The 16,696-nt window shown below is 43.1% G+C and overlaps 1 protein-coding gene, 1 non-coding gene and 1 pseudogene across 2 annotated transcripts in view; 1 reads left to right on the top strand and 2 right to left on the bottom strand.

Annotated features, from left to right (window-relative positions):
- FOXO1 (forkhead box O1) overlaps nt 1-16,696 on the bottom strand; it is a 98,431-nt gene that overhangs the window by 18,891 nt on the left and 62,844 nt on the right. The gene's annotated exons all lie outside the window — the stretch shown is intronic.
- Nucleotides 911-983, bottom strand: LOC147584800 (small nucleolar RNA SNORD36). The gene has a single exon (XR_015241452.1). It is a non-coding gene; the product is annotated as a small nucleolar RNA SNORD36 (small nucleolar RNA).
- LOC112861837 (U6 spliceosomal RNA) lies at nt 13,988-14,086 on the top strand (annotated as a pseudogene).

The raw sequence follows: 16,696 nt of genomic DNA, 5'->3' as shown, positions 1-16,696 counted from the left end.
CAGTGATGTGAGGGTGGCCTGAGATGGCATCTGGCTCTGGGCTTATCACACACACAACACTCCCTCCCACCCCACCACACCTCCCCCATTCTCGTGAAAGGCACCCCCCCCCCCCACACACACAGAGGTCTAAACCTTGGGAACTTAATTTTTAATGGTTGATTATCCCATCAGGATTTGACTGTAAAAGCACACAACTGTGGGCATAAACCCCACCACCTATGGCCAATCCCACTGACGTTCTTCTGTGGCATAGATACCCTGGCCTCCATCTGTGTCCCGTCTCCTTTCCTTTCTTGCCCAAAATAAGTTAGTGCCGTGCAACTTACAGCCAAGTTTAAAACTCACAAAGTCACTAGCAAACAAAGAAACAATAGCAGGGAGTTCAAACATTTTGTAAAGCTTAAGTCACACAGTCTCATGCTTTCTCTGATCACTTTTCTGGAGGACAGCTGAGAAACCCTTGCTGCGAGAATTAGGTTCTCTTTAGGTTGTTGGCTTCCCCATCCATTTCACAGCACTTTCTCCCAGCCATTCCTCCTACTGAGGTCATTCTCCCCACCACAACAATACCAAACCAAACACTTCCCAGTAATTCAGAGTTTCTACCTTGATTGTTAAAAATACTGTATTGTAAACTTTCGATCTATACTCAATTCCTGGAACAGCTTAGGATGAAAGCAGATAGATCCTCTGTTCTTAGGAAGGAGGGAAGGAGAAAAGGGGAGGGGAGGGGAGGGGAGGGGAGGGGAGGGGAGGGGAGGGGAGAGAGAAAAGAAAAGAAAAAAGAAAAGAAAAGAAAGAAAAGAAAAGAAAAGAAAAGAAAAGAAAAGAAAAGAAAAGAAAAGAAAACACAAGACAAGACAAGACAAGACAAGACAAGACAAGACAAGACATCAAGTGTGATGTCCAAGATCAGTTCTAAGAAGCTAGACTTGTTTCCTTGGTTTGAGATTTCAGTGGAAAATAACCCATCATTTCTGCCTGAACAATTTACTTCAAAATACAAGAGTTTTGTCAAGTTCTGCTTCTGCTAAAAGGAAGGAGGAGAGCTCAGTAATGAGATGGATGCAGAATCTGCCATTTGCACCTTTATCGTCACGCCCCCCCCCATCATTAGCCAATCTAGTAAGAGTAACAGCAAGTGCAAAGTTGAATATTAAATATTAAAGAAATGCTGGGGGTAGGCAGGTTGAGGCAGATGGCTTCACACAGGAAGTGTGCCTTGTCAAACGTGTGCCAAGATGCAGCAGCATGCTGTTCTGGGTCCAAATTTCTTCGGTCTATCTTTGCCAAAAACAGTGCAGCTGTCATTCAGGTTACAGTTACGGATCTTTACCTGACAACGCTGACAACTGGTCCTAGAATGCTGGTCCTGCTGCTGAAGAACTGTCCTGTGCTCTGGTTTAAGCCCTACTCCATAAAGCTCCTACTGAACTGACAATGACATGATGACAAGGATTCCCCATGGCCAGCCTCCCACTCCACCCGCAGGGTAGTCTTTATTCCCAAAGCATTACCCCCAACCATGCCCATGTAACAGCATCCCCTGGACTTTCCCTTCAGGTCCCCAAAGATTAGATTTCCCTCCAACCACTGAGGTCTCCTGGAACACCTCCAAAGTAAATCCTATGCGCATATTCATACACAAAGCAACAAAAACAAAATACTCTCCATTAGACTTTTTTGTTTTGTAGGTGTGATCACGTGTACTCCTCTACACACACACACACACACACACACACACACACACAATTTCCCTGATACTTCTTGACAGACTCTGCTGTGAAGCCAAATTTCAGTGGCACACACTTTGGAAAATGCTGCCCTAATGGCAAGATGGTGGTCAAGTGGAAGACCTAAGTCTGGCTCTGTCTTTGTACATGTAACTTTGGACAAATTTAATGTCCTATGTATCTTAGCTTTCTTGTCTACAAAGTGGAAAAAATAATGCCTGTCCTACCTGCCTCCCAGGGTACAACTGCTTAAAAAAGCATTAAAAAAGTTCTAGGCATTTGTGAGGTTTTAGGATTGTGCCCCAGGTAGAAGGGGCAGAGCTGCCCGAGCTCCCAACCAAACAACCACCTGTCCCAGTTACCTTGGAAAGCCCAGGTGCTCTGGGAAACATACTTCTTACCCTTTGAAGAACGGACTGTCCAACCAGGCCAAATCACTCTGTAGGAAGGAGGTCTGGCATAGGCCCCTCCCCCAAACATGACAGAGTAACAGTCAACAAAATGCACAAGGCAGAGCTGGCTACCAGGGGAGAAGAATGGACCCACCCTTAATTTCATCTCCAAATCCCTCCCACCTTCCTAAATGTTTTGTGAAAAGGAAGAGGCACACAAGGTAGAAGGGGAAGAGGAAACAGGAGGAGTGTAGTAGGCTGATTTGCTTAGAAGACAAGTGAAATAGAAAAATAACAAAGACTCCTGAGACTTCTCCCGGGTCAAGCTTTGACTGTGACGCCATTCCTCATACTGTGAGAACTGTGATGTGAGCAGAGGGTCAGTTTCTAGGGTCATGAAAACAGTACCCGCACGCAGTCTCTCCCTGTTAGCATAATCAGTAGCAGAACTGGTGTAGGACCAGCCTGGGCAAAAATAGCGACTAGGATTGGAAAGTCTACATAAAACATTTGACAATGAATGTCAATTATGACATCTCTGCAACCTCTAGAGCACACTTTTTTTTGGGTGGAGGTGGGTGGGGGGGGGCGGCGGGAGGGGTTTGTAGCTAATATAAATGGTGCTCTTTATTACCAGTGACATGAGATCTATATGGGCAGTTATTTCTTTTACAGACATTTTCATGAATATGATGATGCTGTCTCTGGATGGTGAAGGTAATGAGGGTTTTTACTTTCTAGTTTACCTCTGCATGTTGTCTTTTTTGCTGTTGTTTTTAAAAGAAAGAGCATGTAAAAAAAAAAAAAGCACGTATAATATAGCTTTTATTATCTGAATAAAGCTACTTCCTTTGGTGGGGGCAGAGGACAAACAAAAAACCCATGCCTGTTCTTTCAGGCTTTCATTCTAAAACAAAAACAAAGTAAAACTGATTTCCTATCAAGTGCCAGGACCTGTATCATGTGATACATACACATGCACACATAAATATTTACATAATCAAAGAAGATGAAGTTCATAAACCATATCCTAAGATTTTTGATTTTCCAGAAAACAATAGCTCTTTCCTAAAGCAGAAGTGGAAAAAAAACAACAGTGTTACACAAAACTAGTACGGTACAGTGGTTGAGGAACAGGGCTTGTTATCAGACAAACCTGGATCTTAACCCACTCCTGAGATTTAGCAAACGTGTGACCCTGGCTGAGTCACTTAACCTCTCCAAGCTTCAACTGCCGCATCTGCAAAGTGGGAATGATAGCCACTACACCAGGTTTTTATGAGGATGAAAATGAGATAACCATGCGAAGCACTTACAAAATGTCAAGCAAATGTCTAGCCTCTGACTACAGGCAAGGCTAACCTCATCTGACCTCATGTCACCTCCCTGCACAAATTCAGAAAGAACCCAGTGCTGATTTGTTCTTCAGGCAAAACACATCCAGGGCACTTGGTCTCAATGTTTATCCAACCTTTATTAGCAGTAGCAACAGAAGATGCTGTCATTTCAAGGTGAAAGTCATCCAGGGCACAATCAAGCAAAGTAAGGTCAGCCAGAAGCTCAAAGACACTTGGGTCCAAGACAGTCTCCACCGCACCTCTTAGCGCTTCCGTTAGATAGACATGGGCCTTCCTGGCTTATAGCCTGGGCACCAACATTTTTAAATCCATCAGGAGAGGGTTTGGGGAGAAATACAAAATGCAACATTAAATCAAACACTAGGGCACTTTCCTGGAGGATACCGAAGAGGATTCAGGCTTTCCCAAGGTAGAATAGGTGTCCAGAGTGGATGGAGCACCACTGAAAACTGTGGCCGGGTTTTGTGGTCTTTGACAAACTCTGAAGAGGTACCGCTTGCAGGCAAAAAGGTGAACAAAAATAGAGTGCAACAGCCTTCCCACTTGTTGCTGTAACACATTCCTTCACTTTAGAAAGATACTCATGAAAACTTGCAGAGGGCTGCCCTCAAACAACAGTACAAATTGCGTTTAAATCGGGAAGCCAGCTGCTCCTTGATCAGTCATCCTTTTACCAACAACAGAACTTTAATTAGCCCCCATCTGCTTCCTGTTTTAGGCCACAAATCTTAACTTTCACCTGTTTGGACCAAACTGCAATAACTATACACCCACAGTAAATAAAAACAATTAACTTTTCATACAACATGCAATTCATTCTCACTGAGCTGATACTGAGCTATTCAAAATAGTGCGCAATTCAAATCAACTATTTTCCCATAAATAACAATGTTCTATACTAAAAACTCAACAGAAATTCTCTCCCACCCACATCATCTTGAATTTTTTCCATTAAGAAGGTTTTCAAGCTGTCTGGCTTCAATTTCCTGATTTTACTGTTAAGTATGCGGTCATGTCGGGTCATGTAACAACAATGGATAAATCTCACAAAAACATAATGCTGACTTAAAAAAAAAATCAATTTGCAGAATGATACCTATGACATTCTGCAATGTTAACTGACAACACTGATTATATTTAAGGTTGGCAGGTTCCTACAGAGGTTTAATGGACCCATGTATATCAGCCCAGCCAGGAGGCAGACTTCTTGAAGAAACCGTCCAACACAAGAAGGCTTAGAGCAAGATGAGTGACATCTGTTAAAACCTGGCGGTGTCATGTGGATGCTATGTTAGCCTCCATGCTTTCCTAGATGTTTAAAATATTTGAGAAGTTGTAAGAGAAAGACAAATGGAGGATGGCCAGTAGCCAGCAGGGGAAGAAGGAGAGTCGGGCCCTGTACTCCTCTGGCCCCACCACACAGGCACACGCCCATCTGATTTGCTGGGGCTTGAAAAGGCTCCCCAGATGATTCTCATGCCACCCCCAAATTCATCCCTTGAGAAAGGCTGAATAACAATCTACTCTCAAGGGCCGGGACCCTGCTCACTCATCTCGAAACTGCCCACACTCACCTACTGGTCAATACCTGAGATGTAAACATTATTTGATCGAATCAATAGATAAGCAGAGAGGATTCTTTGTTCTGCTATGATCTAGCCCAATAACCAAGCACATCAAGTCAATTTTCCTTTCCTGAAGGCATCTGAACAGATGAGTGGCTATCACTCCAAACTGATGATCAGACTCTTCCAGAAAGCTTGCTGAAAACAGAAACACTAATAAAGCCCTTAGCTCGGAGGCTGGGATTCAAGTATGAATGGAGTGGGGCCAGGGATCTGTATTAAAACACTCACGATATTGAGGGTCACCAGGTTTGGGAACAATTGAACTAGCTTGATGACTGACATTCCTTTCAATTTTGATATTCTAAGAAAATAACCTACTGTGTCATTTCATAGAGATTCTGATTCAACAGGAAAAGGATGAAATCCCAGAATATTCTTAACAAGTATCTCACATGATAGGCAAGTTTGAGAAATGCTTTGTTAATGGTACTTTGGGTCATTAACACCAAATAATAGAAGGCTATTTATTAGTATGATGTTATTTAACACATGATTAAGAAAGCATGTTTAAAAATATAATTATACGGCTATGGATAAAAGCCAGTTCATTCTGAGATCAATATTTAAATCATCATTGTTTTTCAGAAAGAAAAACAGAAGCATCGTTGGTGAATGAGGACGTGTCAACCTCACCTTTCAACTTCCTGGAATTTTCCTCCCCCGCTTTCCCCTTTAATATTTCCCTTGGACATACACACAGCCAACTTCACAATGGACTCTTTACAAGATCATTGCTCCAGATACCAATAGGCCAGTCAGGGTTTCAGCAGGAGAAACACTACTGTAGACTGATCACCTCTGCTTCAACAGCTCCTGCTATGCAGAGAAAGGGTAATGATTTCTTATCAAACACTGACAGCACCTAAAATTCCTTTACATTGATGACCACACATCCGATTCCAGGGTGAAGGTGGACTGCACATTTGCTCTAAGGAAATGAACAGGGGAATGTATTTTCATGGGATCCAAGATTCTGCAGACAGTTGAGCACAGGTCAGGTGAACCCGAAGTTAATGCAGAAAAACAGGAGTGTGAAACCCCACCCAGCAAAGTGGATCCAACTAGCCACCTGTTTCTCAAGGGTGGAAGGTAAAATCTAAATGACAAGGATGTCCAGGTAAGTACAAAACTATCCTGGCTAGTTTGTCACGCCACAGCTCAAATCGCATCAGACGCCTTCTGGGAAGCGTTTCATTTAGCACATGATTTTAACTAGTTCCATGTCTGAGACCAATCCAAAGAGGCACGACTTTCTTAATTCAGCCCAAATCCTTCAATGTGCATCCACGTGAATCATGAATCCCCTCCTCCTTGCTTCATGCTTGTGGGCCGGTCTTCCAAATGGATGCATCCACTTCTTCTCCCCTAACGCCACTGCCGCTGCCATGACATGAAGGCCTTAAAAGAATAAATGTGGGAAATGGGAAAGCCCTCAAGCTAAAAACTCTGGGGCATAATCCATAAAGCAGTGACATCAATTTGCAGCACTGAGGCCAGCATTTTCAAATATTAATAAAATAGAACAAATCTCACGCAAAAGGGCAAGGACAGTACTACCTTGTAAAACTCTGGCATGTGTGTGCACAGGTACATCGAGTCATACTGTAAAATGGATTTCTTACTGTTGCTCAGACTGGGGGAAAAATGTGGAGAAAGCCACAGTAACAGAAAAAAATGTACTACTTCCTAGAGGACACGCTTTCCTGCTCTAGGAAAGGCTTGCTGACAAAGCCCAATCAAATGGTAGTACGGCTACCCCGGGGTTTCTGGAAATGTCCCATAACCTTCAGGGAGCTCCCACTCTGCACATGCAACAGAGGGGCCGCCTTCTCAGTGGCCCACTTGGCAGAAGTGATTCTTACAGCCTGGAACAAGGAAGGATGTACAAAGGGCTGCACAGTAACATGTTGGAGAATTTTTAACCAAGCAACTTCTGAGCACAACTTACCTTATCAACAGAATGAACATGACATGTTAAACCTTCACAGTCTGACTTTAAAGTACAATTCTTTAAGCCTTCTATCTATCCTTCCATCTTTCCTTTGGGTGGGTGCAGCTCAAGGAAACCATGGCTCAGACAAGTGAGAAAAAAATGAAATTTGGATTATGTTTACAGCCAAGGAAAGGAGGAAAGGAGACGCGTTGAACAATCCTCTACTGGAAACATTGCTAAAGTGTTTTTAAACTGAAGATTATACCACCACTTAAGATATTTTTTCTCTACTATTTTGCCCAGCATATTACAAAACTGCATCTAGGACTGAAATAGCAGATTGCCTCAAGAGCAAATGACAATATTTGTACCAGAAATGTTGGCAACCAGTGGCGCAGATGGGTTTCTGCACAGCAATCTTCAAACTGGGGCTCCAAGAATAACTCCACCTACTGCACCAATGCTAAACTGCTGAATCCAAAGTCAGAAGGGCTCATTATTCCATATTTTCCCACCACCTCCTTCCCAAAGGCACGTGTACCTGCCTGACCTCCTCTGCCTGGGAAAAAGCTCAAAACAAAGAAGAAAATGAGCAGACCAGCAGGAGAAGTTCCTCAGGCATCAACAGTGCTGGATGGTCAATGATCCGCAGAGGCAGGACCCAAAAATGATGGCAAAATCCAGATAAGCCAGTTATTTACATGAATAGTTTTAATCTTCCCCTTCAAATACAAAGAATAAAAATAAAGATTTATCCAAGTTCCATCTTCTTTCCATGGTTGGGTACTTTGGTCAAACAAAAAGTCATTTTTGTTCAAAGAAAAACTCAAAAATGGAGGGACGAACTGGTACCAACCATAATAATTACTAGGGATGTTCCCGAAGGCTGTCAGTCAACACCTACAGCACAGCTCACTAAACCACAATTCGAATCTCCTTCAAGTGCTTGAAGAAAATAGCCACCTTCAAACAAAGGAGTTGGCACTTCCATAGTCTGCTCTTAGTGACTGCCAACTGAGATGTGCTGTTCTTACCCTGTTTCTTTGCAATTTCTACCAAATGGTCTAGAAAGGCAAATTAAACAGAAGCCTTCACTTAAGGAGGCATTAATTATGAAACTCATCCAATTTAAAGTGTTGTCTTAAGCATACATCCCTACCTTTGAAAATGGCTAGGGGTTTGGTAAAAATGGAAACGAGTCTCTCTGCCTCTGTGCAGACCATGGGGTCTTCCACACAAAAGAGAACGAATGCACAAACTTTTTCAGGATAGAACAGTGCTTCCCGGGAGGTGCCTGGGTGGCTTAGTCGGTTAAATGTCTGACTCTTGACCTCAGCTCGGGTCATGAGTTCAGGCCCCATGCAAATAAATAAATAATAAATAAATAAACAAACAAGCAATCTCAACAACAGTGCTTTCCAAATTACCTTCAAATTACATAATGCAGAGTACAGAATACTGTGTTTATTATGCTCCATAGCCTCACATCTCCTATGGTATACAGAAAGCCTAAAATTTCACAGAGTAAATTCAACTAACAGAAGGTTAGGGGTTCAGGCAAACCCAATCCCACATTTAAATAAATGTTAATTTAGGAGCACCTGGGTGGTTCGGTCAGTTACGTGTCCACCTCTTGGTTTGGTCTCAGGTCATGATCTCCCAATCATGAGATAGAGTGTGGAACCTGCTTGGGATTCTCTCTCTTCCTCTCTCTCTCTGCCCCTCCCCTACTCATTCTCTCTCTCTCTCTCTCTTAAAAAAAAAAAAAAGAATGAATGAATGAATGAATGAATGAATGTTAATTTAACCCTAAAGAAACTGAGAGAGGATTAAGGTAGGCGAACCTCGCACCTTTCCTCTCCAATGGTTTACTGTGTTCCTAAGACAGGCCCTGGCTAGAATTCCCTGAAGTATACTTCTCAGCAAGGTCAGGTATGCTGGAGAACAGAGCTCCACTTTCATTACAACACCCTGATTCACCAGAATCTGAATAAGCCAAGTGATGTCACGAGTGAAACTGAATTCTCTGCCAACCTTTTCATCTTCCACTGAGTTAGCTGGTGAAAATAAGGGTATTAAACCCTCCACAATTGGCCAAACAAATGCTCACAGAATCCCAAAGTCCAGACCAAAAAAAATTATAATAATAAGCTTTGAAATACATCTTCCTCCTTCTGTTTGAAGGAGTGGGGAACAGATTTGCTCCAAGCCAAAAAGTCACTCTAAGAAGACCCCCACTGAAAAAGGACTGGGGAATGGTATGATTATTTCCCCTTTGTCCACCTAATCTCCTCAGCTCACACTGGTAGAAGGTACCAGCCTGATCAGAGCAGTCTCCAACCAAATCGTCTTTAGCAAATTCAGAGTAAGCAGCTATGTATGGAGGTTTCCTTGGTAAAATAAAGGGCAGACCCCTCACCGTCAAATAGATGATGGTGACTCAGAAGTCCACTGATGCACACTGCCCAGAGGACAGTCAAGGAAGATCAACAAGCAATGAGAGCAAGAGTGTTCAACACTAAAAGAAATCTCATCTATTCCCATCCACTCTGATAAACTGTTCGATCCGATTCTCATCAATTCTAAACAAAAAGAGACTGGCATGAAATTCACATTTTCTCCCCAATCAAGGCCCTCCCCACGAATGACACAATTTAAAACCAAAACAAAGACAACAGAAAAACTCACATAAACACAGTTAGCATTATTTTTAGAAACAACTTTCATTTCCATTTCAACTTACTTAAAATTCAAAACTTGCTAATAATAGAAACAGCATTTAATTGTCACTAAAACCGGAAGTTGCTGCAAAATAAAATATACTATTTCAGAGTCAAACTCAAGGATCTGTGTGTTGTAAAATATTTGGTCTTTGTTACTCTCTCAGCATTCAATTTGTAAAAAGGAAACATGTTCTAGTTTGGTTAATTAACCACTAACATAAGTCAAATAATGAGCGCGGCCGCCTCCTAAGTAAATCAGAATAGATTAACGGAATCCTTTGAGTGTATTCGTCTCAGAGCAAATTTCAAAGCCACCACGGTAACTCTGTCTGGAAGTTCAGAAAGAGGAAATGTGCTTCTGTGTGTCAACAGTAGGCGAGTCTTCAAGGAGCCCCATTGTTCCCGTGTGCTGGGAGCTCGGCTGGTCAGAACTGGCAGGAGTCGAGACAGGAAGAGCTGTCAGGCTTCTGGGGCTGGTCACCAGAGCACGACTGGACCAGGCCCGAAGCAGCAGATGGTTGAGGGGTGCTTGGAAACAACAATGTGAAGACGGAGATACAAGGAATCTAAAGAGCCGCAAGTCCTACTCCTTTGCCACAATCTGCAGTCAAGAAGCTTTAGCAGAAGCCTGCGATTCGGTCCTATGGCAGGCTCTCTCCGCTCTCTCCCCAGTGTTCATGGCCCTTACCCAACTCCTCCTGGTAACGACAGTATTATCTTACAACCCCTACGGCATGCCTGAAAACATAGCAGAGAGATTCAAAAGCCATCGTTTCGGTCCAAGAACGACTATTCCGGCACACTGACAAAGAGAAGCCCACTTAGATCAACAAAAAACCTATTTTCACAAAACAAGGAATTGGATGAAGCTAGTAACATCTAACAACATCTAAGCCAAATGATGCAAACAAAACACCATGAGAGAAATTTATACCATGACTTAAATGGCACCAACAGGGAAATCCTCTCCTTGCTGAGACTCTTGGGTCCTTTCTTACATAATGACTCCTGGCAGCTACTGTCCCTAAAATAGCTTTCTTTCCAAAATGACCATTATCCAAAGGCCCACTCCTTCCAGAGCTAAACTGACTCAAGTTTTAGAGAAGTGTTCATCTGTCAAGGGTGTAGAATGAAGACAAGAGACTGCCTTCGGCTTGCCTGCAAGGTGACGCAGCTGGGAAGAAGCACTGTATGTGGGAGAGGATACTGAGCTGGGAGCCAAGAAACCCTGCTCTATCTGGTGTCACTAACCAGTCTGGTGACCTCAGGCACAGCCTTAACCTGCTACTCACCCAAGAGTTTCCCTGGAGTAAACGGCTGGCCTCCAAAGACCCTTCGAATCCTATAAGGGTCTGTGAGCCCCAAATAACAGGACCCCACGTTAGTAATCCCACCCAGTCTGAGGGAGTACTGTTAGGGACCTAACCACGCTCTGCAGGACAGATACCAACTAACAGCGGCAGCCCAGCAAGAACTGAAATATGTCAACTCAAACGCAGAATGAGCGAAAGCTAAAGATGAACCAGACACAGCACAAACCCAGAAAATGCAACAGATAAAGCTTACCTTCCGATCTCCGCAGCACAGGTTACCCGGCATTCTGAAAGTCTAGAACTTGCTGCGAGGGCTCAGACTAGCTGGGAAGCATGATGAGGAAGTGGTGATAGGTGATAGGCTGAAATTCCGTTCCAGTTTAAATAACATACCAAGAACTGTACTAAATACCTCCTGTCCAGCTTTTTGCAAGAAAATCAAATTGTTTGGGGAAGGAGGTGGGCTTAATTTAACTAAACATTTCACCCGACACACGATAATTTTCACTTAACATTCCGCTTCATGTACTGGCCAGCAAAATCCTCTTCTACCTAATGTCCACGGTTTTCTTCCTTTTATTCCTTTCTGGTTTCTAAGGTGGTAGGTATTGCAGAAACTACAACGCAAAGGCTCAACAAGACCTCTGGAGGTATGGAACGTGACTGATGAAGACACAGGATGAGTCAGGCCACGAAGACTAGCAGTCCCAGCAGAAAGGGAGGACCACTCAAGAAGTTTACCGAAGTCTATTACTTCTGCTCTGCAAATCAAGTGAGAAACAAAGAGGCCCTGGCCCTTCTGCCAACCAGTAAGGGGGAAGGGGGAGCCCTGAGAAACCTGAGACGGAACACTCGCCTCGGAAGAGGGCAAGCCGGCAGCTTGCTGCTGAAGGATGGCAGTGTTGTAGGAGAGTTTCCTCACGGCCCCCACCTTCCAGACACGCAGCGCTGCAACTGGGTCCAGGCACGGTCCAGACAGGCAGCGGCTCATGGAGAAAGCAAGCCTCACAAAAGGAAGAAACCATTACTGGCAATCACCCTCAGCCAAACTGAGCAACTGTGAGGAACCGAAGCCGCAGAGACCGCCAGGGGTGGAGGCGGCGACCAGCAGGGTAGCGTGCGGGGCAGCCCGAGGTGGAATGGCCCCGAACAGGAATCCTAGTGCTGTCCTGACCCAGCAGGCCAACCAGGTTCTGGGAAGGACAGACAGCAGAGTGGAGGCTGACACAAGAAACAGCCAATGGGGCCTATGATCACAGAAAACGTAAAACCATTAAAGACCATTCACTCTGTAATTTCACTACTGTTTTGTTATTTTTGCCAACCGTCACTTCCCTGTGATGTGTGCTATATTTGACTGAAAAACGGGATGAAAAAGTCAGGAAATAGTTTCTTTTTCCTCCTTAAAGGGCAGGATGAAATGCAGCTACTGAGAGACACCACACAGCGGCCCGCCTCTAAGAAGCCCCAAGGATCTCCTCCTGATACTCAGGCCCTGCGACGTCTCCTCCCCTGCAGGCACCCAGGTAAGCTGGGCCCCAGATTCCTGACCCACAGAAACTGTGAGATAATGACTGTGTGTTATTTTACACTGCTAAGCTTCAGGGGCACCTGGGTGGCTCAGTGAGTTGAGTGTCCAACTCTTGGTTTCGGCTCAGGTCAGGAGCCCGTCTGTGATTCTCTCTCCCTCTCTCTACCGTTCCCCCACTCCTGCTCTCTCTTGTGCTCACTCTCTCTCAAAATAAATAAGTAAACTTTAAAAATAAAAAAATAAACTGCTAAGTTTCAGAATACATTATCCAGCAATTGGTAGCAAAAATATTCCATTTCATTAAAGCCTTCAATATAAAAATTTAAGCAATTTATGTATAAAACTATCCAACTCAGTAGCAGCTACTTTTCTTATCTTTGGGATCAAAGACTTCATTAGGGCCCAGTATCCTAACAGAAGGACATAACGTGGTCAAGAGTTGATACTGTATATTCTTTCTTAATATTTATTTGTGATGAGGAACTATATGTATGTGGTGCAAAATTCAAAAGATCCAAAAGAAGACCTCATCACATTAGGTGTCTGCATAAATGTACCCCAATAAGGCCACCCTCAAATCCAGGGTCCCCCCACTTTCCATGCTTAACTTTTTCCAAAGCACTTTTTATCCTTCTCTCCTACTGGGACTGTAAACTCTACATGGGTATGAATTCTGTGAGTGGTGTTTACTGCTGGGCCTCTAGCCCCTGGGACTATGCCAGGCATAGACTTGATATTTAGTATACAGTGACTCAATGAGTAAGAAGGAGATATGGTAAGAAAAGTCTTTGCATATTCCTGAGATGGCCACTGTTGTGGGAATTCATATATGATACTAGAATTAAAGTAACTTTTCATCCTGGATTTGTTACTTTTCATCTCTTTGAGAGTTCCAAAAGAAAGGACTTTTCTACAAAAACACTGAATCTTGCCCTGGAACATCTCAGTGTGAAATCATCTAATGGGGGCACCTGGGTGGCTCAGTCAGCTAAGCATCCAACTCCTGATTTCAGCTCAGGTAGTGATCTCACGGGTTCATGGGATCGAACCCTGCGTCAGGCTCTGTGCTGACAGTGTGTAGCCTGCTTGGGATTCTCATTCTCTCTCTCTCTTGAAGGGAGGGAGAGAGGGAGGGAGGGAGGGAGGAAAGGAGGGAGGGAGGAAGCAAGCCTCTAATAATGAAGGCTTTTTTTGTTCAGTGACTTTTGTGAAACACTACGTGCTAAGAGGTTCCAATGCATGTTTTACCTGAAGTCAAAACATTAGATATTTCAAAGTGTGACCACATCATCTTTCCAATCACTGTATTGTTTAACCAAGTCTTATAAGTCTTCTATGGGGAAAAAAGAACTTTAAAATTGTAACTAACAAGAGAAGCTGTAATGTGCTTCATGTACTAATATTGGAATGATACAGAGATTAACATGATCCCTGTGCAAAGATAACAAATTTATGAAGCATTTCACGTTTTGGGGGGGGGGGGGTACAATTTATAGTAAATTAAATGCACAGATCTTAAGAGACAGTTGAGTCTGGCTGTTGCATACACTCATGAAACCACCAGTCCTATCCAGAAGAGGACATTTCCATCACCTCTGAAATTTCCCTGTGTTCTTTTCCGATTGATCTAGCATTCTGCCAACCCCTCCTTCCCCCAACAATGGCAGCCTCTACTATGATTTTTATTCGCCATAACTTATTTCCACTATTCTGGAACTGCACAGAAAATGGTGATACAGTTATAAACAAAAAACAGGGCTGCACATAAACGGTCATATAGTTAAAAAAAAACAAAACAGGGCTAACACACACACGCACATGTGCACACACATAGCCATGAGGCTGTGCATATAAGGGTGGAATGGAGTTAATCAATCTCTCTCTTATTTCTCATACCGTCCCCACTAGCTGCTGGCTATGTATTATTTCCCAGGGAAAACATGTAACTCTATAGCGAAGACGATTCCAAATTGTTGGTGGCTACAGGTCAACAAAGAAGTTAAAGCTTTCCAAGTATATTAAATGAAATAAATCATTAGGCTTGCTGAATGTTCACAAATGGACATCTTCATCCAACAACACTATGTATGTCTTACTCTTCAAAGCTGGAGGCACCATAATGTGCAATGCCTGTCTCATTTAAACCTCATGCTATTCTCACCTCCTCCTCCAACAGCGCTCAGAAGACTCAACTCCAGACAAATTAATTTGAGAACCTGTGTACCTGGTCCTCCATTTAAAAAAAACAACAACAGCAACAAAAAAAACACTTATCAAAACTCAGGATACAGACAACGTTCCTTCCTGCCTGCAATCTGCTTTGTGAATCAGGCCTACAGTACCTTGGAGGCAGTTACCTTAAATTTTGAAAAGCAACAGATCAATCCATATTTCAAAGATCCAGAACAAAGAACGCTCTCTTTTTGAATGGCACTGAAAGCAAGGCAGAAGAAAGGCTGACAGAAGGATGCCCTGATTTCTACATGCCTCAGGAACATTTTCTGAAGAGCTCCAATTCAGCGACTAGAACTCTAACATCAGGTGAGCCCTGCCTTGGATGTGAGCTACTGAAGGACTGACACTCTCACCCTGGTTCATCTTTCTGCAGTACTTAGCACAGCCAGGAAAACCAAACTTTTAATCACCAGAAAGAATCTACAAGCTATTCTCTCTTGTTTTACACTTTCCATAACCCCAATCCCCGTTGTCCAGTCCCTTTTATTACCTACTGCTTAACAATGATGGTGCATCCCTACTGTCCTGCCACGAAATATTAAAGGAGAACAGAGGGGGCATTTCTGGGTCTCACATTATTAAACACAACTAAAAGGTACATAGCTTGTGGTATTACTCATCTAATAAGTAATAATTTCACAGCCTATACAACAATTATGTATATAAAACTGAACGCTGCTAAAGTATCAACTATGCCTCAAGAACAGAAGGCAGCATTCTGAATAGTACTATTTAAAATCTAAGATTCCAAGGAGGAGGAGTATAGAACCTTAAGTGATACATGTAATACAGTGATTAGAAAACAGTTCACTTCCAGGGTCATAGGCACCAGTTTACAATCATTCCAAGATGTTTCTGTTTTCTCCTTACGGAGGGCTTAAAAAAGCTTAGCAAGATAATTATACATGAAGTGGAGAAAAGCGTTTACCATTGTATAGTTTGCTTAAAAATATTTCAAGTTCAAATTTGAACCCTGGTAGTACGTAATACAATCTACCGGACATTCCAACCCATGAGCTGGTTCTATTTATTCCACAGGTAAAGAAAAGGGGAAAACCAAGTTTTTTTATTGTTTATAAAGAATCCTCCAGTAAAATCCACCGCAATATAACAAAAATTCAGGACTCTGGATCCTTCTGACATCCTCCTTTGCTCCTTAATTAGATGTTTCATTGGCTTTCAAGTGAAACTCAACTACTGGCTCTGAGATCATTTACATTTAGTTGGACATTTTAAGCTGCTCTGTCATCATTATAGAGCGCTGCCTAATGAGGTCCCCTTAGACAGGGCTGGCCTGACAAAAACCCACAGTTGATACTAAAATGATCCAAGATACCCTACTTCCTCTGAATTTGAAAAGGACTTAGTGGGCCCTCCTCCCTAAAAACAGGAGAGCCCTCCTCCCTAAAACAAAACAAAACAAAACAAAACAAAACAAAATTCATGAAGGGCTAGTTCTGCTTGAAGCACTCCCAAGGGAACTGTATAATCAAGTGGAGATACTATAAATTCACATAAATTCCCAAGTTCAACTCTGAGTCCTTGAACATGGAATCTCCCTCCTTGACAGTGCACAAAAACCGCATACTGATCACTTCTATGCTATTCTGGAGTTTAAGGAGGTGAGTGAGGGCAGGAGGAGCCCAGGGGAAGGCCAGGGCAGCAAGGGTAGAGAAGGAAGAAAAGGGTAGAAAGGAGAGGTGTCAGAAACACGGGCAGAAATGACCACGGGTCATGAAGAGCTGAGCTGGCTGCAGAGGGTAAAAATGGGTTGGTGAGTTTCTCCAGAATGTACAAATCCAACACCTTCATTTTGGGGTGAAGAAAACGGAGGCTGTGATAACAAA

This window comes from Puma concolor, chromosome A1, assembly GCF_028749965.1.
Source record: "Puma concolor isolate L17-30 chromosome A1, mPumCon1.1.hap2, whole genome shotgun sequence".
NCBI lineage: Eukaryota > Metazoa > Chordata > Mammalia > Carnivora > Felidae > Puma > Puma concolor.
This window is presented reverse-complemented; position numbering and strand designations above follow the sequence as displayed.